Source organism: Peromyscus eremicus, chromosome 8a (assembly GCF_949786415.1).
Source record: "Peromyscus eremicus chromosome 8a, PerEre_H2_v1, whole genome shotgun sequence".
NCBI lineage: Eukaryota > Metazoa > Chordata > Mammalia > Rodentia > Cricetidae > Peromyscus > Peromyscus eremicus.
The window spans coordinates 64,476,136-64,496,096 of NC_081423.1; the positions used below are offsets into that span (position 1 = coordinate 64,476,136).

General features: G+C 46.7%; 1 protein-coding gene and 1 long non-coding RNA gene across 2 annotated transcripts in view; one reads left to right on the forward strand and one right to left on the reverse strand.

Moving 5' to 3' along the window:
- Nucleotides 1-19,961, reverse strand: part of Asic2 (acid sensing ion channel subunit 2) — a 1,069,830-nt gene that overhangs the window by 344,043 nt on the left and 705,826 nt on the right. The gene's annotated exons all lie outside the window — the stretch shown is intronic.
- LOC131917493 (uncharacterized) overlaps nucleotides 1-19,961 on the forward strand; it is a 37,486-nt gene that overhangs the window by 909 nt on the left and 16,616 nt on the right. The gene's annotated exons all lie outside the window — the stretch shown is intronic.

A 19,961-nucleotide genomic window follows, 5' to 3' on the forward strand; every position in this document is an offset into this window, starting at 1 on the left:
CTCAGCTCAGTTGTCACCTCCTCCAGGAAACCTTCTGACACCACCTCCCTTGAATCTAGATCAGTTTTCTTTGTGTGTGTGTGTGTGTGTGTGTGTGTGTGTGTGTGTGTGTGTGTGTGTTTGTGCATGCATGCACACACATCCATGCTTGTGCATGTGACATTTGTAGAGGCCAGAGGTCAACTTGGAACCCACTGATTTTGCTGGCATGCCTAGCCAGTGAGCCTTGGGAATCCTCCTGTCTCTACCTCTGTGGGACTAGGAGTACAAGTGTGCACCACTCTGCCCCACTTTTCAATGCTATTTCCAGGGAGCCAACTTAGTTTTCATGATTGTACAACAAGTACCTTCCTGGCTGAGCCATCTCCCCAATTCCCAGGGTTCTTATGTTCCCCTAGCTCTGGGTGTTCTTTTAGAACACCCACTACAATATTTCTTGATTTGATTGCTTCCCTACCAGGAACCTGGGTTGCTTGTGAGCAGGGACTCTGTGTCTTAGGTTTTGAAGTGAATAAATGAGCGACAGATTGAGAAAGGAAACATGACTTCTGGGAGGCCCAGCTATCCTGTTTCTATCAGCACTGGGCAAGAATGGAATTGGGCCGGAATGCCTTACCCTCCATTCATGAACAGTAAGATGTGTTTGCAATGGGCACAGTCTTTGAGATGACAAACGCTGGGGGGTGGCAGGTGTGTTCATGTTCAGAGTCTTCCAGCCCAAGCCTGCCCCAGGCTTATAAAACCCAGCATATGCTGTGCACTGAGCATGTACTGAGTACTATGGGAACCCCTGGAATCATCAAGCTACAGGGTGCTGCCCAGGCCCTGCTGAATTAGCACCTTTGTCTGGTAACAGAATGTAGAGTGACCTTTTGCTGTCCCCGTGTGACTCTGTGTGACTCTGTGTGCTCCTTCATGCTGGGGCTTATGCAATGTTTCAGGGAAATCTATAGGAAACATCTTACTTGGCAAGTGTGTTGTGCAGGGAGCAGGCCAGAGGCTCAGAAGTAAGTGTGTAGGCAGGGCACAGAAAGGTACAGAGAATGAGGTGTGTAAAACACACAGCACCGGGAGCTCCCTTGAGGCGTGCTTGGAGTGAGAAAGTACATCCCTCAAAAGACCTCCTCCTCTGGCATTTCACCTCTCCCATGAGGTGCTCCTCCTTTGATCCTTCAGCAAATTTCTCTGAAGCAAAACACAAAATGCCCCAGGGGCTGAGTCGAAACACATTCCTGATGGAGAGCTCTGCTGCCAGGGGCCACTGGCTTCTCTTCCTTGTCTTTGCTTCCCTGTGTGGGGATCGACTCTGCCTCCTTCATGCCTATCCTCAGAAGTACCACTCTTCCTTGTCTCTGATTCAGCATAGCAAGGTCAGTACCTACTTTTGTTTCTCTTCAGCCTTGCTGACAAGGTATCTATTTTCACAAGGATCTTTAGGAATACCCATGGGAAATAGAGGGACTGTCCCCATTGCCAACAACAGACACGGACAACACAGCTGAGGCAGAAGGGTGTCCGTTATAGCCCGGCTCCTGGAACTTGCTTTGTTTCTTTCTAACAGGACACGGCAGGCACGCACTTGATCTGTGTTTGAACAGTTTCTTCCCTACTCTCTACCTCCTTTCTTTTCCGTGAGAGGACCAGGGACTGAGCCTTCGTGCATCCACCCAGACTGATGCTCTGTCATGAGGTAGCACCGTTGAGAAGGTGTGATGCTTAGCTTTTGTCAACTTGACACAAACTAGTCACTTGGGAAGAGGGAGCCTTGCTTGGGAAGATGCCTCCATCAGATTGCCCGTATGCAAGGTTGTGGGAGGGTCCGGCCCACTGTGGGCGATGCTACCCCTAGGTGGTGGTCCTGGGTGGGGGGCCCAGCCCACTGTGGGTGATGCTACCCCTAGGTGGTGGTCCTGGGTGGGGGGCCAGCCCACTGTGGGCGATGCTACCCCTAGGTGGTGGTCCTGGGTGGGGGGCCCAGCCCACTGTGGGTGATGCTACCCCTAGGTGGTGGTCCTGGGTGGTATAAAGAAGTAACCTGAGCGAACCAACGGGAACACACCAGTAAGGAGCCTTCCTCTGTGCTTTAGCCTCAGTTTCCGCCTCCAGGTTTCCGCCTTGAGCTTCTCCCATGACTTCTTTTCTTGTTGCATGGTAAGCTGTAAGCTGGAACAAGCCCTTTTCTCCCCATGCTGCTGTTGGTCGTGCTGTCCAGTTACAGGTGGCCATGTTTATCACAGCAACAGAAAAACAATGCAGGGGGAGACCTTGACACGGTGCAGGGCATATCTTCTGGGATGGCTCCGTGCACAGGCCCTTTCCTCCTCTTCGTTCTCCTTCTCCTTTAAAAAACTCCCACTGTGTATGCCAGGCTGACTTTTGACTCATGATCTACCTGCCTCAGTCTCTTGAGTACTAGGATTATAGACATGTGCCACCACGCTCACTCACATTCTTCTTACAGGGGAGCATGAGATGATTCCATCAAGAAATGAATCCCATGATATATTTTCCTGAACCCTGTCCTAGTTGGTTTATCACTACTATGAGGGAGCATATGAGGCAGATTAAGTTACTAAGAAGAATAGGTTAATTTAGTTTAGGGGTTCAAATCTCAAGATCAAATGGTCTCTTGGTTTGGCCTCTGGTGAGGATGAAGGGTAATATATGGTGGAGCATATGCAGGAACGAGTGATGGCAATTTGAGCCAGGAAGTGAGGAGGAGGAGGAGGAGGACAGGCTTGCTCCTTCTATTTTTATTCATTTTAGTGTGTGTGTGTGTGTGTGTGTGTGTGTATGCCTGAGCACAGGTGCCTGTGCGGATCTGAGAAGAGGGTACCAGATTTCTTGGAGCTGAGTTACAGGCATTTATGAGCCGTCCAACATGGGTGCTGAGATCCAAACTTCAGTCCTTTTGATAGAAGAGCTTCCACACTCTATTTCCTTGCTGCGATGAGGTGTAACCTAGAACTGTAGCTCAAGCAAACCTTTCTCCCTTAAGTTGCTTTTGTCAGAGTATTTCTTCACAGCAACAGAAGAAACTGTCACATCCTTTTCATCCTTATCACCCCTGGACCCTCTGCCACTACATGAGTTTCCCTCACAAGGGCTCTTGAGAGGGACTCAGGCTTCAGGATCTGACAACTTGGGGAGATAGACGGCATCCTTTTTGGCGATGTTCCCCTAGGCTCACACCACCCAGACCCAACTTGGGAACCTTCTTGCCCTTCAAATAGAGTGTGTGATGTCATCCAGCACACAGGTGACCTATGTCTTGTGCACTCCATGCTAATGGCAAGAAAACCCATGGGAGTGAATGCAAAAAGACCCCGAGGATCTAAAATATCAGAGCAGTCAACAAACACCACACCAAGGGTTCGAGATCTTAGAGAGGGTCTCTAGGATGGTGAGTTAGAACCTGAGCAGATGCCACTCACCCGGCGATGGCCGACTGTGATACATGGAGGGCCAGTGGGAGTTAACAGCTGATTGTTTCTCTAGTTCCCAAATCCACTTTGCCAGTGAGCTAGATGCGCTGGGAGTGTGATTCATGGGCTTGAATCACCGAATTGGAGAGAATCCAGAGGTAGCAACTAGACAGTGTCAAGTCCTTGCTCTGTGTGACGGCAAACAAGACGTTTTATCTCCTTGAGGTTTCTTTTTGTTGCAAATGGGAGCAACTCCAGCCTGAACTGCCCCCTCTGAGGATTGTTGTGAGGACAGAATGGCCCAGTGCACAGCAGGTCACTGTAACTGAGCACTTACCATATACCACACTGTGAGCTGGGCATTCTTCTCACATCAGGTCACTCATTCCTCATTACAGTCCTGCAGTGGAGGAATCCTCATCCCTTGTTACAGACGGAGACAGAGGCAGAGGACCACACAACTCACCCAAGCTCCCATAAACTACTAATTGGCACTGGGTGTCCCAGCTCAGTGTTGCCCAGCACTAAAGCTGATGTTCTTGGTATGCAATCATGGTTACTGTTGTTGCTGTTGTTATTGATTCCATCTTGGGAAGCATGCTCTGAACACAAGACATCTAGGGTGCTTGGGTACTGTGATGATTAAAATAGATTGCCAGTTTGACAGAGTCTAGAATTACCTCGGAGACAAACCTGTGGACATGTCTGTGAGGAAGTTTCCAGACTGGGTTAACTGGGCAGAGAAGAAGCACTCTACACATGGAGGATGCCACTTCATGGGTTCTATGCTGAATTAAAGGAGAAAGTGAGCTGAGCACCAGCATTCATCTCTGTCTGCTTTCGGGCCACAGACAAGATGTGACTGACGGCCTCACACTCCTGCTACCATGATTTCCCCACCACAATGGACTGTAAGTCAAATTGTCAGGCATTTTGTCACCGCAGTGAGCAGAGTAACTAATACGGGTACCACAGACAGACATGGCATTTGATTCTGATCTTCTTCTCTCCCTTTTGAACGAGCCACATTCCAACAGAACGCATCAGATTTCTGCTGGGATCTCTGTCTTGGGGAAGACTTGTTTACTAAGTGCGAGGTCCTTAGAAATGTGGGACCAGAGATGATGCCACCAGTGATATGGATGAGACCATTCCCAGTCCCTGCTGATGGCGTAAAGGAGGCAAAGCTTCAACTCCAGGGAATGTCACATTCAGTCCCTCCAACCTACAGAGAAAGAAAATAAAAGAACCATGGTGCCTGGAGATCCAGCCCAAGCTGTCTGGACGGCAGCAAGCAGGGGGATTTCAACACATTCTCCTTCCCACAAGCCTCCACACATGCCTTTTTGGTGGAAGAAAGAATAACAAAATGGGCCACCTAGCAGCGCTGGAAAAATGAGCAGTTCAGCACACAGACATCACGCTCTGCTTCCTGACAAACAGAACTTGGAGATTCTGACTACAGAAGATCGACAGAAGGTGGAATGTAAATGCAAGCTCAAGTCCATCCTTAAGGATGACAGTTCCATCTGGTGGGGGCTGGAGAAGAGGGACCTGCTTCCTTTGCAATCAAAACCAAGGCAAATCAGGCCTGGGGATGTAGCATGCCTGGGGCCCTGGGTTCAATCCCCGGCACTACCAAATCAGCAACAAAGCCAAGACAGGTCAGTCTCTTTACAGGCAGTGGTCCATGCCTAGAACCGAGATGGAGAGAAACAGGGTGGAAAGAGGGTGGGAGGGAGGGCATGTCTTCTAGTGACCTAGGAAGTGTAGAACGGATTCTAGGATTGGCACTGGAAAATCCATAGCCAGGAAATAGTTGTTTTGGAAACCCCACTGGGAGCTTTTCGGGAGTACAGCAGGAGGAAGCAGAGGAGGTATTGGAGCCTACATTTGGACGAGTCCTCCTTTCCCCCAGTGCCCAGTGTGTATGTGTGTGTGTGTGTGTGTGTGTGTGTGTGTGTGTGTGTGTGTGTACATGGCTAGGAAGCAATCATTGCTGAAAACAAGAGCTTCCCAGAGAAGGCTTGCACTTCACATATTCCTCAACAAACCAGTGACAAATACAACAATGAAAAGCTTTCTGGCCTTTTTGAGACCTGGTGGGAACCTCGCTAACCCCGCCCCTCCTAAGACCTGCTTTTCATGCCTTAAGGCTTGTATTCACTCATCTGTGTGGCGTGGTCCTGTTTTCTTTCTCTGTACCTTGGGCTTCTTCACCTGTGAAATGGGTGAAGTCATGGGTTCCTCGGGGTCAATGGGCAGAATGGAGAGATGTAACAGGCACTAAGAACTCTTGCAAACTAAATAGACTTTAGAATTTGCTTTGGGTGTGTGCATGAAGCCAGATGACGGGGGAATGCACTTTTTTTTTTTTTTTTTTTTTCAGCATGCACTTGCTCTTCATGGGAATGAGCTCCTTTGGGACTGTAATCCTCAGAGTTTGTGCGTTGGAGCTTTGGGAAGATTGCTTCCAGAGCCTCTGAAATGATTCAGAAATTGAAAAGAGAAAGTGATTGTGTGTGTTTATTTGTGTGGGCCACAGGAGCAGATGTGGGGAGGGGTGCCAAGGAGACTCTGACTAGTCTAGGTGGGAGGGGGTTGTGTGAAAAGGGGCCACACCTTTGTGAGCACAGAAGCCCTAGGTGAAGGTCAACTTCAGGAGAAGTGGGGCCAGGAGGAGCACTTCTGGAGAGGACTCATCATCTGACTCTGACCACCCTGCTTCTCTTGAAGTTGGAGCTGAAATAAGGGTGGTGGTGCAGGGGTCTGAGGCAGCTCAGAAACCTACCTGGAGAACCTATGCTTTGGAGAACTGTAGCCGGCCTGCATGCTCCCTGGGATCAGGGTTCTGGGCTGGCACTGCCAAGGAACGTAAGTGTTGAGGTGAAAGGCAGCTGGCATTGGGACAGAAGCACAGTGTGGCTTCCAGCTCTGTTGTCCTCTGCAGGAGAGTCCCTCTTCTTCTCTCCCCCTGAGTTTTTCTCTGATCTCACATCTTGTTTGGGTTAGAGCCTGGAGCCTGCTTCCATTAGTGGAGTCCCTGGGGCTCTGCTGCTCACAGGGCTGGGTAGGAGTGGGGATTCAGGATCAGCAGAGGGGAAACAGCTTTGAAGCTGCAAAGGCAGAGTTGGGCACACAGCAAACAATCTGTTTCATGCCGAGAAGGAGACTTGGAAAAGAGGACATCATGTCCCTAGATTCTGGGAACAAGATTTGAAACAGGATCTGTAGGGCACGCATTAGAGATGGCCAGAAAGGCTAAGGACTAATGTTTCAAATGCTAGGAAAAAAGGAGGGAGGGGGGTAGGGCCTTTCCTCTAAGCTTGAAGTTCCATGGCTCAGAGCTGAACAGGTCTAGTCCTTCTGGACATCCTCATTCATACACTTTCTCGTGTGACCCTGAGGCCTATCTCTTATTAATAGATGGATTTCCCAATCACCAGGCATCTTCAGCATGCTTGATAGGGCACTAAACAATTTTACATAGAAACCTCCTTAGTTACTTTGAGCCACAGTCCTCAGGGCTGTGAAGAATTTTCTCTGTTTTACAGATGAGGAAAACTGGAACCCATAAAGCCTAGAACCTGGGAGATTTTGTCTCACTAGGCTGTTAAGAATTCAGGAGCCAAGAACCAGGAAAAACAACAACAACAAAAACAACAACAACAACAAAAACCAAAACAAACAAACAAACAAACAAGAAAAACCACCTCTGTGTTTTAAAACATTCCTTAGATCATTTTAAAACCAAATCATTAATTAAATATTGATTCATGTAACTGTTTATTAAGTAGATTTCCTCTGGTGTCTGCCATGTCCCAGGCACCATGGAGATCGTAGCTACAGAGCAGTGACCAGGGAAGATGATGAAAGATGTGAGTGAATACAGAGTGTGTCGGACAATGCTATGTGATCTGTTAGACAACAACGCAAGCTGAGGGGCTGAGTGTGGTGTTGGGATTGCTTGCTCTTTTGCAGGGTAGATATAAGAAGGCCCACTGATATGGTGATACCAGTGTCCTGATGTGATCCAGGATGTGAGCTGTGTGACTAAGAGAAGGGCTCTTAGGCAGGACAAGCTTTATAAGTTGACAGACTCGGGTGGCGGTGTGTGTGTGTGTGTGTGTGTGTGTGTGTGTGTGTGTGTGTAGGAGGAGATGAGGTCTGGGCTGCGAGGGAGATCATAAAGAGGCTTGCATGCATGCCTTTGTAGAGACTTTTGCTTTCACTACACACAAAGCTTCTGAACCAATAAAAGGCTGCAAGCCTGTAAGTGTAATGAGATGGCTGTTTTAGGGTGCTCCTGGCTGCTGCATTACAAGCGGACTCTAGGGGGCGCAAGAGAGGAAGTAGGAGGCCAGTTAGGAGGGGCTGAAACACTCAGCTGGAAGTGATGGTAACTTGAACAGGCTGGAAGCAGGGCAGGTGGTGGGAGGCCTGTGGATTCTGCAGTTGCTTTTGAGTAAAACTGTTTGTTAGTGGAAGAATACAAGCTAGGGGAAGAGAAGAGGAGTAGGAGACAAATACAAGGATTCTGCTGAGCTCCATGTTGCGTAGCAGGTTACTGATGTGGGGAAGATGGAAGGAGAAGCAGATTTGGTTGAGGGGGTCAGAATGTGGCCATACGTCTATTAGATGTCCAGATAGAGGCTGAATGTGCAGGTTGCTCTGTGGGAGTGGAGTTCAGCTGACGTCCCAGCTAAAGACGTAAACTTGAGAACTGTTAGTGTATGGGTGGTATTGAAAGCCAATAGACCTGACGAGATTCACCAAGGACAGAGGGAAGATGACGCGTATCTTTGGAAAGTCTAGTGTTTCGGACACTGACATTGGGTCAATAGGTGGAAGGAGAGAAAGGGGAAAAAATGCTTCAAGAGTACAGCGAAGAAGGCATTTCAAAATGTAAGAAGCAATCACCAAAAGAAGGTAAGTGCTTTTGGTGAAGTTATTTTGGAGAGCTGAGCTATGGCATTTAACAATATAGAGGCCATTGGTCTCTTTGGCCAGATCTGTCTTTATAAACTGTGGGGAGCTGTTGCTGAAATTTTGGAACAATGGGAAGAGGAAAATGGTGTAGCACCAAGCCTGAGAATCTTTGCACCAAAGATGCACAGACAAATGGAACCACAGACAGAAGAGGCAGTAGAACCAGGTTACATATTTTTAAATTTCATTACCATTCATTTCTTAGTAGGAGAAAGTACAGAGGCTAGGAATGGGGGTCTGACTCAGTATCTAGCACAAAAGTGATGACCCAGGGCAGAGAGAGTTTAATTCCTGGGGTGGAACTCTCAGTTGTGAGACCTGCTATCAACCCTGGACTCTTGCACTTCCTCACACCCTGCAGAGGTGAGGCAGCCCTGAAAGCAGAGAGTGGAAGGGAAGGTACGGGCCACTGATTTATAAGATGACAACAGGTCTCCGAGCGTGAAGGAAACCCCTTGGAAAGAGCAGTGGCCGCGATGATGGTGGTGGTGGTGGTGGTGGCTAGCAGATGGGGCCAGGAATTCCCTTTCTAGACAGGAAAGTAAGTCAAGCTCATGCTTTGCATGAGTCGCACGCGTGGGGAGTACCCACAGACTCTACACCAATATTACAAACAAAAACTAAACAAAACAGAACCCCCGAAGGCCCTGCTACAAAAGCCAGAAGAAACCGCAGAGGAGTCGAATTTTAGAAGAAAGGAATGGGAGGAGATTTCTGTTTTATTTTTAAGTCTCGTGTGTGTGTCTGTCTGTCCATGTGAGCTAGTACGCATGCCAGAGGACAACCTCAGGTTGGGTGTCACAGCTAAGGAACCTTCCAGCTTGTGTTTACAGACAGAGTCTCTCACTGGCTTGGAGATCACCAAACAGACATGGCTGGCTAGTGAGCCCAGGGACCTTGCCTGTTTCTGCCTCCTGGGATTATAGGCTTTTGCTACCATGCCTGGTTGTGGTGTGTATGTATGTATGTATGTATGTATGTATGTATGTATGTATGTATGGGTGGGTTCCTGAGAATCAAATTGGGTTCTCATGCAAGCGTTTTACTTACTGAGCTGTCTCCCCTGCCCCAGCTTTACATGTTACTGTTGTTCTTATGTGCGATGCGTCTGTATGAATGCCACAGCGCGAGTGCTCCGGTCAGAGGACAAATGTTGAAAATCAGTTCTCTCCCTGCACCGTGACTTCCAGAAACTGAACTCAGGTTGTGAGCCTTGGCGAGCACTTACCCGCTGTGCTATCCTTTCAGCCCAAGATTTTCCTTTTGTGTGCCTTTCTCCCACCCCTGCTGTCTTCTTGTTACAGCTACTGTTGCTGTGAGGAAACCCCATGACCAAACGTGACTTGGGGAGGAAAGGGTTTATTCTGCTTCCTCTTCCACATCACAGTCCATCATCATAGGAAGTCAGGGCAAGAATTCAAACAGGGCAGGATCCTGGAGGCAGGAGCTGATGCAGAGGCCATGGAGGGGTGCTGCTTACTGGCTTGTTCCCCATGGCTTGCTTAGTCTGCTTTCTTATAGAACTCAGGACCACCAGCCCAGGAGTGGCCTTAAGCACAATGGTCTGGGTCCTTTCACATCAATCACTAATTAAGAAATGCCCTTCAGGCTTGCCTACAGCTCTGTCTTACAGACATTTTTTCAATTGAGGTTCCCTCCTCTCAGCTAACTAGCTTGTGTCAAGTCGTCATAAAACTAACCTGCTATCGGCAGGACCTAGTTAGCAATGCTGCATGAGTGATTAACACATATCTAGAAAACCCTTGCTTGAAGAATCAGGACAGAGGCTTTGGGATGGGAGTGAGGGAAGTGTGGGGGGGGGGACTGCATCCAGGAAGTGGAAGAAGCGTGCTCTAGGAGAGCACCACAGAAGGGCAGCTCTCAATGTGTTACATAAACATTTTTAAAATGCTAAATTTTAGCATGGCTCAAAATCAAACAACAACCTACAATTATAACATCAACAATAAAAAGAACAGTCCAGTTCTTTGACTCCTGAATATACATGTGCGAGGTAGACTCCAAGAAACTTAGTCAAGGAAGAAGTGATGGAACTGGGTTTTTAGCTGCTACTCCACCCAGCACAGAGAGACAAGCTCTGAGATTTGAGTTCTCCCAAGTGACTACTCTTTAGAGGAAAAAGTAAAACAGTATTATTAAGTGGAACATAACAGAATTTAGAATTTCTACTGCATATCAGTTGAATTAAGAGAAAAGGCTGTCAGTGGAAATTGAACTTAAAATGAAAAGGAGTGTGTGTGTGTGTGTGTGTGTGTGTGTGTGTGAAATGCCAGAGGTTGTAGGTTCAGGCTTCATGCTAGGCAAGTGCTCTTCCACTGTGCTATATTCCAAGTCCTGAAGGAAAAAAAAAACTTTAGTAGGTATTGTAACTATGCTGATAGCCACAAGATATGCTTATAATGAAAAACAAAGGCCCAAACAAATGACCAACACCAACAGTAGACTGGAAAAGACCAACAGAGAAACAGTTTCCACAAAGGAAAACCAAATGGATAAATCTAGAATTAATTCAAAGCCAATATAAGATCTGAAAACCGACTGAGTGGTCTTCACAGCAGACTGGAAGTGACTGAAGAATAATCGGCAAACTAGAAAGTAGACTAGCAGGAAATTTTCTAATCTAATGGACACAGAGAAAAATACTAGAAAAAAAAAAAAACAGAGACCAGAACACTATGAAAACAATGGCTAGAACAGTAACAAAGTGAACTGGAACCCCAGAAGGAGATAATAGTGAGTAGGGCAGAAAAAAAAGCATTTGAAGAGACAATGATTAGGAATGTTTTAAAAGTAGTAAAGATACACATTTACAGAGGCAAGAAATTCATCAAATTCCATAGAGAAGAAGCACAATGAAAACCAGACATCCGTATATCATAATCAAGTTGCTAAAACAAGACAAAAATTGCTTTGTCTGAATGCAGTCATAGTTGTAAGGTTTGTGAGTACAGGAATGGGGGAAACTGAAAAGTCCTTGCCTTTACAGACCTGGATTTTAATGAGGAATTCAGAAAATGAGTTAATTCATGGATATAGATTTTAATATCAGGAATAATAAAAGTTTAAGGAAAAATACAGCCAGAGGAGAGATGAGCTAAGTTATGTGTCATTAAAAATCTGCCCACAGCAGGCTATTCTCCCAGTAGACAAGTTGTAAGAACTTACCCTGTACTGGGTACTCTTCAGGCATCCTTTATAATTCATTCATTCATTCATTCACACTTCTCTAGAAAGGCACACCTATATGCACATACATACACGCAGGCAAACATTCATACACATAATATAAAAATAAAATCTTAAACATACCCTCATTAGAAAACTGTACTAGGAAGCCGGTATGACTACTATCTCCATATTAAAAGCTATGTCATTTTATGTTATTTCTCAAACTACAAGATTAGGAGCCAGTGGTCCTCCACGGGGCTCTGAGCAGCCCCAGTTCAACTGCTAATGGACAAAGTCCCAGAGAACAGCTCCTCTCTCACTATTACACCTCACCTAACCAGAGCCAGATGTCTCTAAGGGGTATAAGATGGTCCTGTCCATCACTCTGCCTTCCTAAGCCTGGTGGGAAGAGCTTGGATCCAGCAGGCCTGAGAGTCAAAGCCATGTGACGTTGAGGAGGCCATTTTCCCTGTGGCTCAGCTTTCTCCTCCTTTTATCAAGTTTGGATGACAGCAGGCCCAGCAGAGATGGCTGCAATGCTATCATGGGAAGGCCTGTGATTTCTGATGTGTTTCCCACATCCTGCTCCCGTGTTACTGCTGGTAGGGGTCTGGGCTGATGGAGTCCAGGTTCTTGACCTCTTTTCCAAAGAATTGAAAAGAAGGGCTCATACAGATTTGTAAAAGTAGCAAGAAACTATACTCAGAGTGAATGATAGTAGAGATTAGAGAGGGACACACTGTCAAGACTGACTGGCCTGTACGAGTGAGAGTATTCAAGGGCCCCAGTTACTCTTTGGGTCTTTCTTTTATGAGGTTCAAGAGAAGGAGTTTGGTTGTGACAGTGTGTAACTTAGGTGGCTCTCTATTTTAATTGATAGATTATATGATCAATCATTTATCTGCTGTATATGTCCCTTCTCATATTGCATCTTAATGCATTTTAATCAGGTGCATGCTCAATTACTCATAGACATAAGACCATCAACAGGAGATTCTCTCTAAAAGTTTAGTTGAGGACACAGCTTTGTTCTATTGGCCATGCACCCCAAATAAGTTCAGGACAGACTGGTCTTTTTATTTTTTTGTACCACAAAATACATTGGAAATATAGTTGAACAGAAACAGTATAAATGTGGTTGTTATTAGGAGCAGAGAAACGTATACTGTTTTCAGAGAGAAGTGTATCTCAATACAGATGAGGGGCTGGGGGGGGGTTGAGGTTGTTGAGTACTTTGTTTGGAGAGGGGGGCACATTATTAGAAGAGGAAGTGTGTGCACAACCTAAAAAATGTAGAGAGTCCCAGAATACTAAGCTAGTCCCTGTTCTCGGCTGCCTCAAAACTAGTAAAGGATGTAGCTACCAGGTCTGCCTAAGAGACATGTGTTGTAGCTTTAAGGGAAGCCCCTTCCCCTTGTGAGTCAGTGAATTTTTAGATAGATTGGACTCAGATCCACGGGGACTACTCAGATGGCTCAGAGTTGGCAACTGCTGCCTCCTTGGTGAATGAGGGGCTTATCTGCTAGCCCAGGTGAGTGACAGGGCTGTCCCTGTGGGGTCCTCCCTCTGCCTTACTCTTCCTCCTTCTGGTCCTACTGTGGCAGGTTCAGACTCTTACCCCCCACTACATTCTAGCTCCCCAAGTATGCATTCAGAGCTTTCTTGAGGGGCAGAGCAGTCAAACTGACCAAGTACCTAACCCACTGGAGTATGAACAGGCTTTGGTGTGATGTTTAAGTGACCACTGGGAATGAACTGGCAGAAGGCAGTGGAGCTTAAAGACTAAGGCTTGGAAACCCTCCTGCCAGTGGGTTCTCTGCTTCACTGGGGACAGTGCAACCACTCCATCTTGGGGGCCTTCTATTTTCCATTTGAGAAATGACACTGGCCTCATTTGGACTTGGGTGGGAAGAGCAGAAGAGGAGGAATGGTAGGACATATGGACTCGACTGGAATTGGGAGGCTAGGTCATTTTATTTTTGAGACTATGATCTCTCTTAGAAACCCAGGCTGACTTAGAACTCTGTATGCAGTCCAAGTTGGCCTTGAACTGGAGGGCCTCCTGTCTCAGCCTCCCAAGTGCTGGGATTACAAGTGTGTACCATTAAATCTGGCTTCTGGGCCCCATTTTCCTTTTTCCCAGGGTGGATATCATGATTAAGTGATCAATAAGGATGTATTATATCCACACAGACACTAGCATATGAGGGTTATTGAACATTACATGAGATAATGTATGCAAAGCCCTGAGCCACTGTGACTCGATCAGAGCAAAGGTACCCTCACTGGTGTTGTCGCTTGTGATGGTGGCAATGGTCTAAGGAGGTGGCATTGGTGGGACTTTGGCCAGCCATACTTGGGGTTAGCATTCTTGCATTGAGGTGTGGGCTCTGGCACTTAGCCAGAGAGCAAACAAGTTACTTATTCATGCTAAGACTTGTTTTTCATCGTCTGTGAAATGGAGCCGATGGTATTTTGCAACCAGTAGATTGTGAAGTCCAGTTAAGTTTAGGAAGCAGAGTACTAGTCAAGGGCTTGGAGCATTCTCCATCAATGCCTTTTGTGCACTGCCAGAAATGGGAAGGCTCTTTGGTTTTCATTTAAGCACTTCATGCACAATTGAGCTCCCAGACTCCCAGATTCTGTAAGAATGGCTCCTCGAATCTGCAACCTTTTAAGGTTTAGGCATTCCCGGGGATGCTCCTACACCCCTGGGTGCCTGATAGTACTTCAGTCCTCACACTGTTGGCTTCCCCCTTGTTCTTCTGTTGCTCCCTTGGCATGGTCTATAAAATGAAGCCAATCTGATCAGTTCTGTTCTCTTTCTAGTAGTAGTGCAGGGGACCGTCACAGTGATCAATCTACATCCCACAGCTGTGGTCCACACATCAGCTCCAGACATGTTCAGTAGAGGGCACTGGCAGTGAGGAAGGAATTTCGTAGCTCTTAAGCTGAAGGTGGGGTCTGAAGGAGAACTATCAAGCTCATGCACTCCATGAATGTTTCCTCTTTACTGCCTAACCTTGAATCTCCTGTCTGGCCAAGAGTAGGAACTGGTTACACTTATTCTTAGCAGGGACACGATGATGACAGTGATGTCATAAGCATTGATGAATGGCCTAGTCTACATGAGGCACTCTAAGGGTGACTGTTCATGCTCCATCCTCGAGGTAGACAGTGGTGCCTTCCTCTTCCTCACCAAAGGAAGTAGCAGGCTCAGATGATACCCACCTCCCAACACGCTATTGCCTGTGACTGAGACCCAGCTCTGCCCAGATGCTGTGGAAGCTACAATGCATATGCTTTCCTCCAAGATCTAAGCCAAGGCACAGGTTTTAAAGCCCTTTAGTGGCAGGCACCCTGCCCTGGAAAGTGGTCATTAGCTTTGCAAAGCCATGCCCTTTTGGAGCCTTGGGTGGTGCAGCCACAAGCTGGGAGGCCTGGCTCCTTTATCCCTAACTGAGAACCAGTAAATAGGTCCCCAGGAGTCCCTGCACTGCGGGAGACTAATCTGAGCCTGCAGTTTTTAAAGGTGAAGGGGTCCTCCCCAAGTGCTTCATAATTGCTACTGTTCGGCAGATTGCCAGCAATGGGTGTCCCCTTGGCCTTTGAAATATCCAGTGCCTTTTAACAGACAGATGGAGTGCCCCCAGGGTGGCAAGCACCCCTCCTCCACCTCCAGATGACCTGTCCACCATGCACTCTCGATGCACACTTGTCTAGAATTATTTCAGTGAGGAAAAAAATGAGCAGAGGCAGACTCTTGGAGGGTTTGAAAGAAATGGGAGAGTTGTGTACAAGATGGCAGGGTTCTGGCTAGGAGAAGACCCATGGCTTTTCCCAGCAGGGAGCTTGTAACACTTGGCAGGTAGCTGCGCTTTCTTTGTCCATGGAGAACAAACTGAAGTATTCTCACTCATCTCTTGCAGTCACAAGACTTGTTCAGACCAGATTTATTAGCTCTGAAACCAAAGCCTACTGTGTTTCTTACAGAATTGTTGACAGGGACGTTTTTTCGCAGACCCAAAGGAGAGCTAGCTTTTTGGAGGAGGCTTAAACACGTCTGCCCCAGGGTGATGGCACCAGAAACATGGTGGGTGGGACCCCTGCTTGGCTTAGCTGCTTTCACCTCTGCTTTTGACAGCTGGAACTAGCTGCTCTGCAGTTCCAGCCCTGCTCAGCTGTGGCTTTCTCCATGCAGGCTGCTGGGCTCCATTTCTGTTAGCATTTGATTCCCAGCTTTTGTATCTGCTGACCCTGGAAGAAGAGGCAAAAGGTGACCTGGAGAGCTGGAAGGGTGGTGGCACAGGCCTTTAATCCCAACCCTCGCCAGGCAGAGGCAGGCGAATCTCTGTGAGTTCAAAGCCAGCCTGGTCTACAGAGTGAGTTCTAGGACTACACAAAGAAAAGACAGGGTTTCTCTGTGTAGTTTTAGTCCCTGTCCTGGGTCTCGCTCTGTAGACCAGGCTGGCCTTGAACTCACAGAGATCCGCCTGGCTCTGCCTCCCGAGTCCTGGGATTAAAGGCGTGTGCCACCACTGCCTGGCCACAAAGGGTGTTTTGTAATACACACTTCAATTGCCACACATCAGATCCTCAGAGCCCCTTATTTCCTTGCTGTCTGACCTTCATTGGATCGCTCTCGTGCTGAATTTGCATACTGTGCTCATGTTGTTATGGGTCCCCCTTCTGTGCCACTCACTAGGTTCTGTCTCTGCTCTGGACTTCCTCCCAGGACTACAAGGTTCCTGTTCCAGAACCTTCCAGAGCTGACCGCAGCCTGGGTCAGGAATCTAGGCTATGTCTAACTTTTGCCCCAAAGAAGGTGAAGAGATAGCAATTGGAAAGTGCCTGATGAAGGAAGAGTCAATGATGTTTACATTTTAGATAGCGTTTGAGCTTTCCCAAAGAAGCTGTAGTGTGGCTTGGTTGGAGACATCTCTATCAGAAAGCTGGTAAAAGCTGTGTTCTGATGCCACACACTGGAATGATGGAGCCATGGGGATTCAGCCTTGTACCATGGGAATATGCATGAGGAAACAAGAGGGCTCTGCTATGTTTCAATGCTGTTCCCCTTCAGAATTCATGTTGAAACCTAATCCTCACTGTGGTAGGTGTTGACAGGCAAATAGAAAATGATTAGGTCAGAAGGGTTCACCTCACCAATGGACACCTTAAAAAGGAAGCCTTTGTGTCATGTAAGCACATAGCAAGAAGGTGTCATCTGGGGCCGGAGAGAGGGCTCAGTAGTTAGGAGCACTTGCTCCTCTTCCAGAGGACCTGGGTTCAGTTCCTACAACCCACACAGCAGTTTACAGCTATCTGCAATTCCAGTTCCAGGGGCTCTGGTACCTTCTTCTTGCCTCTGAGGATACCAGACATACAGGTGGTTGCATATACATACGTGCAGACAAAGCATGAATCTTTAATAAAACAACAATTGTCATCTTTGAAAGAGAGCAAATCCTCACCAGTCACCAAATCTTCTGGAACCTTGATATTGGGCTTCGAAGCATCCAGGACTTACTATAAACAGTGTTTTTCTGTTCTTAAGCTACTCGGTCTGAGGTGTTTTATTATACCATTCTTAACAGCTGGAGAAAGGCTTCCGCTACAGGTTTGCCAGGCAGATGTATGGTGCATTGCATTGGGTATTCTACACATACTACCCTTTGGTCTCCTATAGAAGAGAGGGAAAACCTGCCTCCTAACTTGTCTTCATGGAACTATTCCTTAAGTGGACTCATTTCATTCCAGCTTGAAAATGGCATGTCCAGCCCCTACTTCCTGTGAGTAGCGGGTACTTCCTTCATTGATGATAATAAGAAATGAGTATGTAAGGAGCCATCATGAAGCAACCGGCAATCCCAGGCTGCAGGTCAATAGTGTATATCGGTAGTCAATTGACCTTTTGATTCATACTTTGCCCTTTTGTGAGTTTGTAATTCTTCATGTTTCACTGTCAAGATCTCCAGAGACAGAGTTGGCTGGAGCAACATCTAGGGCCCCATCCCAGGCTTCTGACTCGTCCCGACAAATTTACCGTTTCTATCCATGACTCAGACAAATACAATGAACATTCACTCATCAAATTTGCAGATGACAAGACCAGCAGTGATGATGATTTTTGTTAGATGACAGAGTCAAGATCCAAAATGAACAAAGTAAGCTATAACAAAGGGTCATATTGTTGAACAACAATTTATTTCAGTACAGGAACTAATTATGAAGGGGTTTGGTGGGGCATGCTGACGTGGCAGGAGAGAGTGAGGCTAAGGCTGTGATATGGAGTGCCTTGAGCCAGAAAGTTGTGTGGCCACTGGATAGACACCAAGGGTGTCCTGTTGAAGGTAGAGGCTCTAGAAGTAGGAGTGTATGATCCCTCCAGACTTGTCTCTGTCACCTCCTGAAATGCAATGCTGAGTTCTGAGTTCTACCCTTTAAGCACGTTTTGTCTTAAAGTGGTCTCTGTCCCAAGGACGATGACGTAATATTGGAGCCCTGAAATTAAAAAAAAAACAGAGCAAAGTAACCCTAAAGAATAGGAGCTTCCCCAGAAGGTGGACACAGGTCCCAGAGGTCCCTGAGCTGGAACTGACCTGAAACCCCACCACCACCATGAGGGCTAGCTTTCATAGCACCAGAAGGCACCATGTAAACTTCCAAAAGGAAGAACACAACCAACAATCCTACTCGGCTATGACACCTAGGAAACACAACTACCAGCATGGCACGATGACCCTAAGGGTACAGTAGTGGTATGTATATCTTGGTTGTAACTAACAGTTCTCTAATTGGACTTAAGACCTGCTCAACAAGAGGGGAGCCATGCCTGCTACTGGAAACCCAGTATCCACTAGGGCTAGTGAATCTTGGAGAAGAACCGAAAGCTGCCACTTCACTAAACCAGCCGACTCCCTAACTACATTTTAAAATGTTTGTCCTTATCCCCACAGATAAAGTGTAGTCTTCACCCAGCATCAAGGAAACTTCTTTTTGCAACAAACTGGAGACCATTACAGAAAAACACAACCAATCAAAATGCATGGTTGTGAAGCCCAATCCCAACTGATAACCTACCACAACTCCTGTGCCTAAGAATTAGGGATCATTGCAGAAAAGGGGGCAGAAAGATTGTAAAAGCCAGAGGAACAGGGGACTCTCTGAAAAGTGTCTCCTAGAAATGTCAGAAGCTACACCTGTAAACTGTCACCGACATGACTACCTAAACGTGCCGAACAATGATGACACCAATAAACATACTAATGTGGCCAGGGGGACATCTCATGGGGCCTCCACCCTACACAAAGGACTACAGGACTACAGGCAATTAAAGGATGATGAGTGTAAGAGAGGTAGTCTTCCCTATGGAAGAGCACACCAATTAGCTATCCAATATCAAATGATCAGCCTCAAAAACATGTACATATAAGCTGGGCGGTGGTGGCGCACGCCTTTAATCCCAGCACTCGGGAGGTAGAGGCAGGCGGATCTCTGTGAGTTCGAGGCCAGCCTGGGCTACCAAGTGAGTTCCAGGAAAGGCGCAAAGCTACACAGAGAAACCCTGTCTCGAAAAACCAAAATAAATAAATAAATAAATAAATAAAAAAATAAAAAATAAAAATGTACATATAATACTATACAGACTAAACAGGTTGTGTGTGTGTGTGTGTGTGTGTGTGTGTGTGTGTGTGTAACAAAAAATAATTTAAAAAAAGAAGTCATAAATTTGAAGAAGAGCAAGAAGGAGTATATGGGAGGGTTTGGAGGGAGGAAAAATGATATTATATCACAATCTCAAAAAAAAAAATTAAAATACAAAGAATAGAGCTTCAGAGGCTGGGGGATGTCGCTCAGTTGGTAGAGGGCTTGCCTAGCATGCATAATGCCCTGTGTTCTATCCCCTGTATAGCGGCTCCTTATAAACTAGGTGTGGTGGTACACTCCTGCAATCCAAGCAGTCAGTAGTAGAGGCAGGAGGATTGGAAGTTCAAGGTTACATTTGACTACACAGGGAGTTCAAGATACATGAAACCATCCAAAAATATTGTTTAAAAGAAAGGAAGAAAGAAAGGAGGAAAAGGGGATCAAGAGAGAAGGTAACCTCCCTTTCCAAATATCCAAGATCTGTCACTTTGAAGGATGGTTTTGTAAGACTAATGGGCAGAATTAATATTAATTGGTGAAAGTGACAGGCAGACATAGCTCTGCTCTATACACGAAAGACTGTTCCAATAAGTCAGCGCTGCTCGCAGGGGGATGCGCTGCCCTGTGGTGCCAGGAGCTCCACTTTATTTGTTCCATTTGTCAGCAATGTTGTGCGAAAGATTGCAACGTTGGAGGAAGCTCTCAACTTTC